Genomic DNA, 15,117 nt, shown 5'->3' on the forward strand with positions numbered 1-15,117 from the left:
ATCAAAATAACAAAACAACTGCTAATATAGCTTCATTTTCAGCAATATCAATATGAATATTGTAATAGCATTACAGGGGTGTTAATTTCTGAGTTTTCCCTCCGCTAAACACAACTTGCTTTGGCTTCTGCATGACAGCTCTGAAGCCCACGTTCTACATTTTCTCCCCCTTCAAGCCATTTCCCCATGTCAAAATAGCACAGAGGGAGTTTCACCCCACTGTTTTTACTGCTCCAGGTGCACAGAATACTTCACATGAAGCAGAAAAAATGGGGGGGGCAGACTCCCTCCTCCACAGGGGAAGGAGCCACTCCGTCCCTTGTGCTGGTGTTCTGAGGCGATTTGGGCTCGCCTTTATTTTTTAACAGCCATTCTCCAAAGCTTCTGTGTAACTGCAGGGAACTCGAGTTCCCCAGACCCAACTCTTCAAAAACCTGCACATCTAGAGAGACTCTGGGTCTACTGAAGTCAATGGGCTTAGAAGAGAGCAAGTCTGCTTTGGATAGCACTATTAAAAAACCAGGTGAAAAGGTTGTTCCAATGCAGGGTATATCTGTAACTATGCTTTGAATATTACATAATAGAAGGAGGCACAAACTGGGAAAATGTCGGTTCGTTGAGGTCAACAGTTCATCACGTTTCACGAACCATGAACCACCATAAACTTGTCCAGTTCATGAACCAGTTCGTTTGGTTCGTTACTTCCGGGGCTGCAGAAGGGCTGCAGAAAGCCCAATTCCCCCCACACACCCCGCGGCCTAGGTAACAGATTGATCGGCACCAGGCTGTCTGCAGTGAACTGAAAAATGAACCATACGAACCACTCTAAAAATCATAGCAGTTTGTCGTGGTTCGGCAGAAATGAGATCTGACAAACCACCGGTTCATAAACCAAAAACCGGCCCGGTTCATGACAAACTTTGGTTCATATTTCAGTTCGTGCTCATCACAGAATCACAGATTTTGAAGGGGCCATACAGACCTTCTTGTCCAACCCCCTGCCCAATGCCATCTCTATTACGTAGAGTATCTATACTTTTATACTTCAAAGATACATCAACAACATTAGTTTATGTGTTATACAGTGCACAAAGCACCAAGTGGTAAATAAATGCAGATGGTAAGACATTTATTTTATAATGTATCAAGCTTTTTTGTCTGTCTCACTGCCCCACACACACACAATGGATTCAGCTCGTCTGGTAACCTTGCGTTCCTAACTGTATGATACAACTTGGTGTAAAGTAAAGACTAAAAGTGAGGTCTTTCAATTCCTCAGGCTATTAACAGTGTAATCCTAAACAGAGTTAATCCAGTAACTGGAGTGACTCTACTTAGACTGGAGTAACTCTGCTTAGGATCGCACTCTTAATCACCTACAATACTTGCCGTACCGCGGAGCCTACACACTGGCTAGAATTCCAAACGGCACTGTTCTGGGTTGCAGGAGATTTCTTTCTTATTCTTTCACTGCTGGTTTAGGAGGCATATTATGCCAAAATATCTGTACTCCATCTGCAGTGTGAAATGATATAGCAAAAAGATCTTCTACCAAACTCTATGTGATGCGTAGAAAAGGTACTCTTTTCTTTAGAAAACCCAAGGTAGAACCAAACTGAGGAATGTAATCAGTAAGTTCATTCAGAACCACCATCGTAAGTGAAAGAGGTGTTTAAATTCTCCCCCCCTCCTTTTCTGTCATTTAACATTCACCCTGAGTTAAGAGGAGTTCTAGAGAATGCAAAAGCTCACACACATGCTGTATTGTGAGACTTAGTCTCAATAAAAGGTATCACAAAGCTTTCATCTGGGAATTTTGCTACGGACCTTTACGGCTACCTGCACTATTGCTACCTACCTACCTTTTCTCTGGGTTTTAAAGTCATGGAGGGATCACTATGCCATAAGGAACTAAGACGGTGTTTATTTGAAGTTGAGTGTTGCTTTGGGAATCTTCAACAGAATATAAATTACCATTCACTTCAGGGTTTTGAGAAGACTTTCCGGTCTTTGCCCCAAGTAGACAAAAATGCAGGGAAATTGATGGTATTTTGTAGAACAGTATTAAATACTAAGCAGAAGATTAAGAATGCAGAAATGAGAAGCAAAGTTTAAATAAGGTCAAGAACCAACCAGTAACTGTGTGTATGATTGTTTCTTTTAGGTATAAAGAGAACATACCACATTGGTTGAAGGTGAAACACAAAAGACATCAGTCAAACTGAACAAGACAGACTGAAGTAGAAAACAAGAGCAAGGAATCACTTTTTAAAATGTCAGCTTTTACAATGCTGAGTGTTTGACTCCCAAGTTAAGCAAAGGACGCCTGCCTGTAACGAACCTCTTTATGTTTCAGCCTATTGCTTAACTTGGATAACCAAGTTATCTATAGCGTTCTATAAAAATCCACATGGCAAACTTGGATTCCTCCAAAATTGGTCGGCAATTCAGCAGCTTTTTAGAATATCTTACGTTTGGAACTAGTTTGATGTCCTCTTGGTTCCTATGTTCTCCTTAACACAACCACTTAACACCCCTTCCTGTTTTGCTGCCCTGCCTTATCCGCCTTCCCCTTTGATTGTAACTGCCAATCACAGGAATCTTCTAACCCTCACGTCACGATCACCAATTTTGCTGCCTATCATGGAAGCACACCACAATCCCAAACTTCCAGGTCTCTGCAGCCAGAACCAGCGGCTCTTGAGATTTGGATCCCATGGCCTTTGGTTAAAGCTAGAGTACATGCACACAGCTTTAGGGTTTTTTTTTTAGCAGCTGTATCAAATAAAGGTGTTTTTCATCATAAACAAATATTCAGTCGTGACTCTGCAAAATTCCAGGTCAAGGGCAAGAACGAACACTTAACAAAATCAGCGTTGGCATTTGGGAATTGCATCACTGTGCTTTGAGAGACGTATTTCTGGCACTCAGATCTCTATTAACTTCATGGCCAGGGGCCAGAGTACCAAAACTGTAACCTTGTGGCAGAAGTTTAAGTGCCATGCCACATGAAAGATTGAGCAGGACACCCTGCCCCTGACTCCAGCATCAGCTTCTAGTATTGCCTGGCTATACCAGACACAGGGCTTCAGTTCCCAGTTCAGTCAGTCAATCCAAAAAGATGATGGCTTCTTACCTCGACCTGGCTGACCTGGCCACCTGGATCCATGCTATAGTAAACATCAAGACATGACTATTGTAATGCACTATACATTGGTCTCCCATCTAAGTTAACTAGGAGGCTCCAATTGGTGCAAAATGTTGCAACTTGACTATTATCAGGAGTGAGCAGGAGCATGAACATCACTCCCATCCTACAGTCACTCCACTGGCTACCTATCAGTTACCGTGCTCAATTCAAGGTATTGGTTATCCTATACAAAGCTCTTCATGGCCTTGGTCCAGCATGCCTACGGGACCACCTTCCTCCCTATGTTCCTCCATGGCAGCTTTGCTTTTCCGAACAGAGTCTCCTGCAGGTGCCAGCCTGCACATGGGCAAAATCGACAGCAGCCCGTACACAGGCTGTCTCTGTGTAACGGCCTGCCTCTCCTACCCTACCCTCCTAGCTTTCTGCAAATGATGCAAAACCAAATTATTCAAAAAGGCTTTTGTATTGTTGGGAGGGAATCTCAGATGCTTCTCTAAATGAGTTAGGGACCTTAGACTGCACCACTATGTTGCCTTATGTTGTCTTAAATATGTGCTCCTATGAGCTACCTGTGCTTCATGTTGGTTAATGTCAACCCTAGAACTGCTTATGTCCTGTTTCAGTATTTCTTCAACTCTGTATTGGATTCTTGCTACTGCTATGTCTTTGTAAACGTGTGTTTATTTACCCTATGGAAATGTCCTTGATACCGACTGCACTAATCTCACACTGCGTAATCTGCCTTGAGTCTCAGTGAGAAAGGTGGACTATAAATGACATATAAACAAACAAAAACAAACAAACAAAGTATCAGAAAGCCCTGAGAGGTCCAAAGGCATTGAGCTGGACACATTCCTCTAGTCACTCTCCTAGCAGAGGTTTTTATTCAGGGTACTCAACGCCATTTCAGTCCCCACAAGCAGATCTGAACAGGTAGTAAAACAGTACTCAATTATTTTTTTCCATATCCACAAGTGCCTGAAGTTGTACTGCCAGTACATGCTCAAGCCCTTTCCCCCAAATTGGAGTGAACCGGGGCTACTATTTCAGACAATCATTTTTTTCTCCCCCATACAACATATTTTATACATGATTTTTTAAGTTAATGAACAATATTAGTACATGACTGAACAAAGAACAGAAATACCTTATAGTACATGTAGTAACAGCGGTGAGAATTTTATTAGTGTCTTACTGGAAACGCCCAACAATACCCCTGCAAGAGGATCTAATAACGAAGATGGAAAACGCGGAAATGGACAAATTAACTTCATTAATGAAAGGATAAATGGAAGAAGACTTTTCTGTCCCATGGACCCCCTTCTACAACTGGATTAAAATTAATTATAAGGACTAGAATGTAGTAAATATATAAAGGCACTATTGTCACTTATTACCAGTAACCACAGTCGAACTCTTGGTAGGAAAAATATGATGCATAGATAACTAGAATGTTGATGTAAGCAGTCTAAATGACTTTTTCCCCTTCTCTTCTATCTCTCCTTCTTAACCTTCCCCTCTCCTGTTTCTACTTTTATGGGAAACCAATAAAATATTTTTTTTAAAAAACGAACAATATTAGTACACGTACTTTTATTCCACGTTCCATTTGTGCATAGTTTTTACTTTGAACAGCAACTCAGACTTCTAGTTGTAAAGTCTGTGTGAAGTTCAGCAAACTGAACATCAAATGTAGTATCCCAGATCGTTAAGTCAGCCGCATGGCTGAAAATGGTGCAGAGACCACAAATTCTTTTTTTCCCAGTAACTGTTTCAGCTAAATACAAAATGTAAACAATAATAAAGCCATAATACTTAACAGTCATGGACAACCAAACATGACCAATAAAAATAGATAGAAAATATATCTGCCTTATTCCGCACTTACAGTCCTAAGGATACATCCCTGCCAGTAAGCTCCACTGAGTAGACCTGAGCAGGATTCGGAGTAGACCTGGCTAAGAACACTCTGTTATTCATGCATGTAACGGCTCAACAACCAGAACAAGTGAAACTGCCAAGGAAATGAAAATATTCTAATTTGTATTTAGATACTTCCTAAGTAAAGTGCGTACTAACAGGTTGCTAGGACCATAAAAATATACATTTAAATTGAATAAAGCTTTTATACTACCCAGAGGGTACACTGTACCTAAAAAAAAAATGTTTGATGTCTTCACTAGCTTAGAAAATGATACACATACATTATTCACATAACTCAGCCTCCAACAGAAATCTTTTATAACCTACTCTGACCTGGATAGTCCAGGCAAGCCTGATCTCGTCAGTTCTCAGAAGCCAAGCAGGGTCATCCTTGGTTAGTAACTGGATGGGAGACCTCCAAAGAAGACCAGAGTTGCAGAGGCAGGCAATGGCAAACCACCTCTGTTAGTTTCATGCCTTGGAAACCCCAGCAGAGGTCGCCACATGTCAACTATGACTTGACGGCACTTTCCACCACAACCTGCAACCACAACAGGTGTTTGTAGGCAGGTAGTGGCTGGAACTGACACTAAAAGGCACTCCTTCTTCTCACCGCACATTTCTGCTTTGGTTTCTTCTCTGTCACGTAATAATTGCCCTCTGCCCCACTCACATCCCACACAAAAGGCAATCATCCCAGCCAGAAACAAGGGGCTGATTAGAATTATTTCGCAGAGCAGCATTCTCCAGGAGAGGGAAGGTGAAATGTCCGTGTTCTTTGGATGATACTTATAACCAGAGGCCTCAGCCAACGAGAGAGATCAGAATGATCAATAGATGACACCCGTGGAGACTTGTCGGTGCTAGTATTAAGCCGTAACATACCACTGTGTGATGATTAACAATTATCTTTTTCACCACAATTCTGTTTGAAGAACAGCAACCTCTTGCAAATTCCTAAAAGGATTATAAATTCAATTTTGAGAGACTACATGCTTTCATTAAGTTCAAATTAAGTTCAAATTTGTCAGGGACCAATCTGCCCTCATGGGAAGTCACAGGTAAACTGAAGAGTCTTATTTTTAAATTAGCCCTCGAAATATCAGAGGCCACAAGATATTTGCATGCAAAGGCATCGTTACAAAATGCATTCTGTGAAGCAAAGCTAATAAAGTCAATTAGCAGCAGGTTATTTGTAACTAATCTCAAAACAGCTCACCTCTAGAAATTCCTGTGAAATGTTCTTCCACTTTGAAAGACAAATCAAAATATTATATTCCTCTGAACCTCTGCATCGTGCACACCAATGTTGTGATTTAGCTGTGCAGACAGACTGCATTCGCAAATTGCACCACAGAGGCAAAAGTGGCTCACTCACACCAACTACAACCACTGTACAGGGCAGAGAGATAAGGATATTAGCATCAGTTCTAGCTGCAAAATTCATCCCCTACTATGTCACAACAGGTACAGCAGGATGGATTACAGAATTAAAAGTTTAACACTGAAATGTGTAGCTTTTTCCCTGCACAACGTTCCTCGTGACAACAGTAGGGAGCAAAAAAGGTAAGACCCTGTTATACAAAGACAAAGAACGCTCTTTTGAAGCACTCACATGTGAAACCGATTAAGAAGTACTGGAACAGGCTTGGCCTCTTTATTCTCCCTGTAGAAACGATCTCCCCCCCCCAACCCATCCTTCTTATTCACAGAAACCATGTACAGTTTAGCAATTCAGTACCTAAGAACCACGTATCCTTTCCCTTTACCTGTGTAATAGTGCAATTTACTCATCTTAATACCTTACCAGCATTTTACTTGTTGTTTTTTTACAAAACTGGTTACTTGCAGTTTGAATGGTACAAACTCACAATACTGGTAATATATCTACCACCAAATCTGGCATTGATTTCCTGCCCAGAAGGCAATAATAATCAGAACAAAAAGGATATTTTATTTCAAAACTGTTTCCTTCCAGTCAGAACAAACCACATTTCCTTGCCCCAAAACGCAGATTTGTTTCTTTCTAAAGGCAGAATTTCTGTCATCATGTTGGGTATCAGAAGAGAAACAAAAAGGGCGTAACAGAAGTTATATTAGTCCATCCTAGGACATATGACTAATCAATCCAAAGGTCCAACATTCTTTCTTGTAGCGGTTAAGAGCAGCAGGACTCTAATCCGGGGAACCGGGTTTGATTCCCCACTCCTCCACTTGACGCCAGCTGGATGACCTTGGGCTAGTCGCGGCTCTCTGGAGCTCTCTCAGCCCACCTCACAGGATGTTTTGTTGGGGGGATAATAATGACACACTTTGTAAGCCACTCTGAGTGGGAATTAAGTTGTCATGAAGGGTGGTATATAAAATTGAACGTTGTTATTATTATTATCTCCAAAGTGGGCAACTGCACTTCCAAGAAGCAGGGCGCAAGAACCACCACCTCCTATCACACACACACCACATTCCTTACGCCCAACAAACTGCTTAAATAACTAACTCAACAAAAACAAAGGTGTTTCAGAAAGGAAAATAACTAGGGCTTTTTTTCAGCAGGAACACGGTGGAATGGAGTTCTGGAACCTCTTGAAAATGATCACATGGCTGGTGGCCCCGCCCCCTGATCTCCCCTCAGCGGCGCGGAGGGCAATCTCAACTCTCCTCTGTCTGGAGATCAGGGGGCGGGGCCACCAGCCATGTGACCGTTTTCTCTGAGGGCAACCCACTGAGTTCCGCCACCTCTTTCCCCAGAAAAAAAGCCCTGAAAATAACCAAATAGGGAGCAGGGGACTGGCACGTAAGCTTTGGCCTTAAGACTACAGGAGCAGAGAAGAGTTTCCACACAGGAAGACCAGGTTCGTACCTCTTGTGAGCAGAGGATGGGGATACTGGCGTATCACTTGAAAAAGCATTAACGGAGACAGCAAGTTGGATCCCACAAAGCTCAAGATTCAGAGCACAGATGTCGATCCCTCCTGCCCTTTTCCTCCTAGTAAATCTGAAACCTAATTCTAGAAGCTACAAGACCCATGTGGACAAAAAGCTATGCAGCCTGGAGAACAGCAATGAAGAAGAGGAACCATTTTCCTTTATTACCAGTGGTACTTCCGTTAACACAAGGGCTCTGTTGTCTGGCCTCCCTTTCCTCACTGCAGCCCTTACCCAGGATATGAGCCTTTTTTTTGTCTTCAAGGATCCTGTGCCCTTTAGAGGTACCAACAGTTTCAGGGGAAGGAAGATATGGGAAAGAGATGCCTGACGCGGCCATTTTGTTGGATCCAACCTAAAGCATATGTTTCGTCCAGATAACCAGGGCTCCTCTTCAAGTGCAAGGTCTAACATTTGTATGCAGGGATACCGTTTCAAATATTATACTGAACATGCACAGGAGGTGAGGGTAGAACCAATGAACGTGCTCCTGCACAGCCCTGACTTATTGTAATATGAAGCAAGTACTATGCAGTTCATGGAAGCAAAGGGTGTGAGACTCCTGTTTTTGAGCTCAGCTCAGCCATAAGGCAATCCACTACCAAGCTCAACTCCATTCTTATCATCTAGAGGCAATGGGTTGGATCCAGCCAGCTTTCCCCTTCAGTCTTCCCCAATTCCCCTCTTTATTGTAGACCCTCTATGGCATTTGTACATGCAGATTTCATTTTTTGATGGGTAAAATAGGATCCTTCCTTCCTTTTTCACCAGCAAAAAGGTCCGTTGAATCCAGCTTGCTAACTCTGGCCCACTTCGCTGGTCTGTATGAAGACAACTGAGATGCACCTACATGAAGTTCTATCAATGCTTAGAATTTCTGGCAAGCTTTTCATCACCTGTTGGCACCTGAGGCTCCTCCACTGAAAAGACACACTTACACCTACACAATGCAGCATGCTAACCTAAGTAGAGCCATAGGAGTCAGCCTTGTGCTACTAACAGTCTCACAAAAATAACACATCGAGGATACACAATTTCCTTTTTATCTGCCTGAGAGTATTAGGCATATACGCTTCTCTGCAACGAGGAATGAAAGGCAACTGTTCTATGGTAACTTAGTAGCAGCAGTGGCACTTTTCAATATGATATCTGAAATACATAGATGGGAGCAGTCTGGGAGAAGCCTGATATCAAGACAGGTTTCTTTGGTACCAGAATTTATTTTTAAAAAGCAGACCAAGTCTTCCACTTCCAACAGGAAGTTATTAAACATCATTACATCAAAGCCTTTACAATTCCAAGAACCTTTAAATACATATCAGAGAGGAAGTACTTTCCTCCATTATTACTGCTAGCGTCACTGAAATAAATACCTGTCGGCAGGAACAACCAAAGCCCACGTCGTCAATACCATTTCATCAAGGTATCTGACACCACCGTGCATCTGACAAAAATGAACCCTGGCTCAGGAAAGCTGACGCAGTGATGTTAGTCTTTAAGATGCTGCAAGACCCTTTTGTTATCCAAGAATGCTAAGTGTTTCAACTCCCCAGTGGATCAGCCAGACCCAGATAGCCTTACACATCCTGCCTTAGCCCAATGCTCAAAGAACAGGAGGGTCTGCCATTTGTACCTTTTGTGAACCTGCTCAGCTCTCATATTTAAAAGTGCAGTGGCATGTATAATTTATGACTTGTTTGTATCTGAGGTAAGCATTCAGAAATGCAACTACTGAAAGCTTTAAGAAAAGAAACTTTACAGGAGTAACTTCCCTCCTATAATTTTCAGCCCATCTATTTCCATCTCCTTGCTTTCTTCCCCGAAATGATACATTTGCACAGTAGAGTTCTGCTTGGGGCCATGGTGCTATGCTGATAACAATAACATTTGTTTTATATACCGCCCTTCAGGACTTAATGCCCACTCAGAGCCGTTTACAAAGTATGTTATTATTATCCTCACAACAATCACCCTGTGAGGTGAATGGGGCTGAGAGAGCTCTGAGAGAGTTGTGACTGACCCAAGGTCACCCAGCTGGCTTCAAGTGGAGGAGCGGGGAATCAAACCCAGCTCTCCGGATTAGAGTCCTGCTGTTCTTAACTACTACACCAAACTGACACCCTGAAGACCCAGAGTGACGGGCTACTTCTCTCTCCTGCTCCCCACAGCCATTCCCACATAGCTCAACATTTTCCCTACATCATCACACCATAATAACAGTAATAACAGTGTGCTTATATACTATCCTTCTGGACAGATTAGTGCCCGCTCAGAGCAGTGAACAAAATCAGTGTTATTATTATCCCCACAATGCAGCTGGGGAGCTAGGGCTGAAAGGAGTGGATTACCCAAGGACCCCTACTGAGCTCATGGCTGTAGTGGGAGTCAAACCAGTAGAGTGTTGATTCGCAGCCCAACCACTTAACCACTGTGCTACACTATGGTCATCTTCCTGACTAATCAGGACATGAGACTAGAACAGGAGTCCGATGGCACCCTAAAGTCTAACACGAGTGATTCCAGCATGAGCTGGCGCTACCTTCATCAGCTGTGTTGAAATGTATATCTATCAGCCCAATTCCTATAACACGTTCATTTAAAACAGATGCTTCATTCGGTCAAAGTTAATGTTAAAGGCCAGGAAAGGGATCTTGCCTGACCACGCAAAGTGTTCTTACTAGGAGGAGATGACTTCTTCCATACTGAGCAAGGAAGCAAACATGCACCAGCATATCCATGCACTTCTGCTGCTACAGGGTACTAGAAAAGAGCAGGCAAACCGGATGTAGGCTCCTCAACTAGTTATGTCATCACCCAGTAAGAGAATCAGGCTCAGCTACTCTTAGTAGCAACATGGCGCTGCAGGACTGCAGCAACTCACAACCGTCCCTTCTCTTATTTCCTGAGTCACGGGTACCAACCGGGGATATTACCTTGGCTCCACTCCCTAATAGTAAGAAGATAATTCTTCCCTAGCTGGCGACAGCTTCTTATCACAACCTATTCTACCTGCTTGGACAAGGACCCAAATGGAACAGATCAGAAAACTGGAAAGTAGCCAGCAAAAGAGAGACATCCAAGTTCTCCAACGGGCTAGCAGCGAACAACATCTATGAAAAAAAGACGATGAGACAGCGAATGGAGGGGAAAGAAGCCATTTTGAAGATGGAGCTTAGCCCCACCCCCTCCCTTATCTCCACTCTCCATCGTCTCCACGCGGGCGCTGCACCTGCAGCCATCCCACAGTTATCCTTTGGTCCAATTCAAAGGAGAAAGCCCCGGGAGGCCCATAAGTTGTGCTCCGAAGGAATATCACGGTGTGCAGCTTCTTCCTTTTGAAGGTGTGGGGGGGGGGGGAGAGGAGCATCCATTAGGGAAAACCCTCAGCTCCTTATGCTGCCTGTGGCTAATGTGAACGGGGAAGCAAGCAACAAGCGACTGTCCTCTCCACTGTACGCTGCTTGCCAGAAACAACGGGAAGTCTCTGCTGGGAACGCTGGAGAAACAGCACAGGCCGTTTGGCTGACCCACTAAGGCAGTGTGTCTGACCAGAAACACCGGCTCACTGGATCAGCCCAACAGTCAGTGCTGTGCCTTGTAACATCCCCTGCAGGGGCTGCTGGTTTAACAAATCCATCAAAACCGAAGATTCAAACTAATGTTAAAGAGAAAATGCAAACAGAGAGAGAATCAGAAATCACTGCAAAACATTTTAGTCTCCCTCTCTGATGTTAACATCTAGGAACGAATGTCACGCCCATCACCATCACAATTAACCTTTCCGCTCCTGACCTCCTTTTCTGGAAAAGAGGTTGCAATTATCTTTTATGTAAGCCGTGGGCAAGTGGATCCAGGGTGAGCAATATCTTGCCACAGGGGCCATCAGCTGTTTTGAAAAAGTGCCACAGAGGCTTGACCCTGCTATTAAAAAACCCAACTCCCTCTCTCCTCACTTGTTTGCAATGCACTTGTGTCGAATGCCGGCTTGTTACCGCAATCTTCCTGGATGTCGCTACCCTACTTTACGGACCAAAGTCACACGAACACTTTTCTCTGCCTACGTAACCAAGATCACCTTTGCAAAACATTAGCATGCTCCCTTAGTCCAGCAGCGATGTCCCTTCTGTCCTCGGGACACCGAAAAGCTTTGACTGAGCCAGCAAGATTCTGCCGTGGTGGGACCACAGATCTCTCTGTCTAATATCCCCCCCCCCCCAAAATCACTCCCGGTACCCTCTGAGAATTCAAGAAACTTTCTCCCCCTGAGGTGCATACCACTTCAGGTGCACCCTGCCTACCAATCCTTTCCCTGCTAAAACCGGAGAAGGTTTCATCAGATATCCAGCAGGCGAAGTGTCGAATGTACCCTGTCCTTCCTCGAGGAATGCAGCTCTGGAAAGGGGATATGCACAACCCTCGTATCTACCTCCCGGAGGCAAAGCCGTTCTTATCAGCCTGGCATCGCTGGCCGTGCCCAGAATCGCTTCGGAGCTTCATTGCAGAAGCGACTGGCCAAACGGCAGGCGCGTCAGTCCCCAGACAATACGGGGGTCTCTATCTGCACCGAACAGAAGGGCAGCGCCGTGTTTCGTTCCCCCACGAGAGGTACGCGCTACTCAGGCCCGGATCCCCGGGTTACTGCTCACACCGAAGGCCTGCCCCAAAACAGCGCGATCCTAAACAGAGTTACTGCAGCCTGAGCCCACGGAAATCAATGGGAAATTTCCCCCAGACAGTGCAATCCTAATCAGAGTTATTCCGGTCTAAAACCACTCAAATCTATGAGCTTAGACTGCAGAAATTTTGCTTAAGGAGCCCTTCCGCCAAACATCACAATCCTAAACAGACTTACTCCGGTATAAGGCCATTGAAATCAATGGGTTTAGACAGGAGAAATTTTGCTTAAGGAGCCAATCCTAAACAGAGTTACTCCGGTCTAAGGCCACTGAAATCAATGGGATTAGACTAGAGAAATGTTGCTTAGGAAGCACTTTCTCCAAACAGCGCAATCCTAAACAGAGTTACTCCAGCCTATGCCCGCTGAAATGAGTAGGCTTAAACTGGAGCAACTCTGCTTAGCATCGCACGGGAAGGCCGCCCAATGCACCTGCGCGGCCCCGCCAGGCACACGCGCCGCCGCCTCGGGTCCGGCCAGCGGCTCCCATCAGCGACGCTGCCCCGGAGCCAACGCGCATCCGCCGCGGAGGAGTCAAGGAAGGCGCCCGACCGCCTCGCCAGACCCGCCCGGCGCTTCTGCCAAACTCCTGGCCCGGAGTCGGGCACGGGACGCCCCCGGCCAGCCCCAGCCCCAGCCCGCCGCCCCTGTTCCCCCGCGAGGCGGTCCGGCAAGCGGGGCTTCCTTCCACAGGAAAGCGCCGCGCGAGCCGCAGGCTCCGGCTGCCGAGGCCGGGGGAGGGTGCCGAGGCGAGCGCCGAGCCGAAGGCGGAGGGCACCCCGCCACCCGCCCACCCGCCCCGGAGAAGTTGCTCCGGCCAGCCAGCCCGCCCGCCCGCCCGCCCGCGGGGGCCTCCGCGCAGCCCCCGGCGCCAAAGTTGCCCAGCGGCGAGGCGAGGGGGGGCGGGGACGGAGGCGCCCCGGAGCAGCCCCCAGGGCGCCTCCCCGCAGGCGCACCAGCGCCCCCAGCCTCGCGCGCCCCCCCCCCCCCCGCCGCAAAGGGCGCCGAGCCGCTCACCTCGTCCGCGCAGCGCCGGCGGGTCGCGCTTGGCTGAGGCGCCCGCTCGTCCGCTCCGAGCCGCCGCCGCCTCCTCGGCTGGCTGGAGCCTCTCGCGGCCCCCGAGCAAAGTTTCCTGACGTCACCGGCCCGGCTGGCTTCCCTTCCCTTCCCCGCCCTGCCTCGGCTCGGCGCGGGGAGGGGGAGAGGGAGGCCCCGCGGGCTCGCGCCTGGCCGGGCGAGGCGCCTTCCCGGCTGCCGGTCTACTCGGAAGGAAGCCCCGGGGGCACTCCGCGGGCTTTACTCCCGGGACGGTCCCGGTAGAGGTGGACACGCTCCTGGGAAACTTTCTGCCTCTCATCTGGCCCAACGGGACCCCCCCCCCACCCCGCCGCACACACCGTATATAACTTACTTCCCTCCCCGAGTATGCACTCCCCTTAATTCTCTCATCTGTGCAGAAAGGTGGGCAGCGTTGCCCAGCGAAGGGGTCAAACTTGAGTGTGAAAACTGCAGGTTGTACCCAAATGAATTACAAGAATGCCCCTTGGAGACAATGTGCCCCCCCCAAATAACTCTTCCCCCCCCCCACAGTATACTTAAGAAGAGCCTTTCCCCAAACCTCTGGTGTATGGAGAAGCCATTGCCCAGGGAAGGTGTGCCAAGCTTGGGTGTGAAAACTGCAGGTTGTATTCAAATGAATTAACGAGAATGACCACTGGGAACAACATGCTCCTCCCCTATATAACTTATTTTTCTCCCCCTCCCAGTATATTTAAAAAGGGCCTTCCCCTAAACCTCTGGTACATGCTGGAGCAGGGTGGGCACTGACGCCCAGCAAAAGCGCCTGCCTTGGGTGTGAAATCTGTACTCAACAAATTAACAAGAATGCCCACTAGGAACAATGTGCCCCCCCCATATAACTTATTTCTCTCCCCTTCCCAGTATATTTAAGAAAGGCCTTCCCCTGAACCTCTCGTGTGTGCAGAAGCAGCGTGGGCACCATTGCCTAGCAAAAGTGGCAACGTCTGGTATGAAAGCTGTACTCAAACAAATTAATAAGAATGCCTGTTGGGAACAATGAGGGAAAACTGTTGCTTGGGAAAGCTGGAAAGCAAGGATGAGGGAGTAAAAGCTGGCTCCTCCACTGTTGTTGTTTTTACATAGAAACACTCCTCATTTCACCATCAAATAACAGTTGGCACTTTGAGCCTGTTTTCTCTATTGTTACGGGTGGTATTTGTTTCTTTTATACCACTTTATACCATTTTAATCCTGACCTAGATAGCCCAGGTGAGCATGATCTTGTCAGATCTCAGAAGCTAAGCAGGGTCGGCCTTGGTTAGTAATTGGATGGGAGACCTCCAACGAAGACCAGGATTGCAGAGGCAAGCAATGGGGAAACCACCTCTGTTAGTCTCTTGCCATGAAAACCCCATCAGGGGTC

At 46.4% G+C, this 15,117-nt stretch overlaps 1 protein-coding gene across 3 annotated transcripts in view; it reads right to left on the reverse strand.

Moving 5' to 3' along the window:
* GULP1 (GULP PTB domain containing engulfment adaptor 1) overlaps nt 1-13,781 on the reverse strand; it is a 276,675-nt gene extending 262,894 nt beyond the window's left edge. For all 3 annotated transcript variants that reach the window (XM_054972475.1, XM_054972476.1, XM_054972474.1), the window contains exon 1: nt 13,692-13,781. The gene's annotated coding sequence lies outside the window, so the exon portion shown is untranslated. The remainder of the gene's footprint in view (nt 1-13,691) is intronic.
* Nucleotides 13,782-15,117: the final 1,336 nt, after the last annotated feature.

This window comes from Eublepharis macularius, chromosome 2 (genome assembly GCF_028583425.1).
Source record: "Eublepharis macularius isolate TG4126 chromosome 2, MPM_Emac_v1.0, whole genome shotgun sequence".
NCBI lineage: Eukaryota > Metazoa > Chordata > Lepidosauria > Squamata > Eublepharidae > Eublepharis > Eublepharis macularius.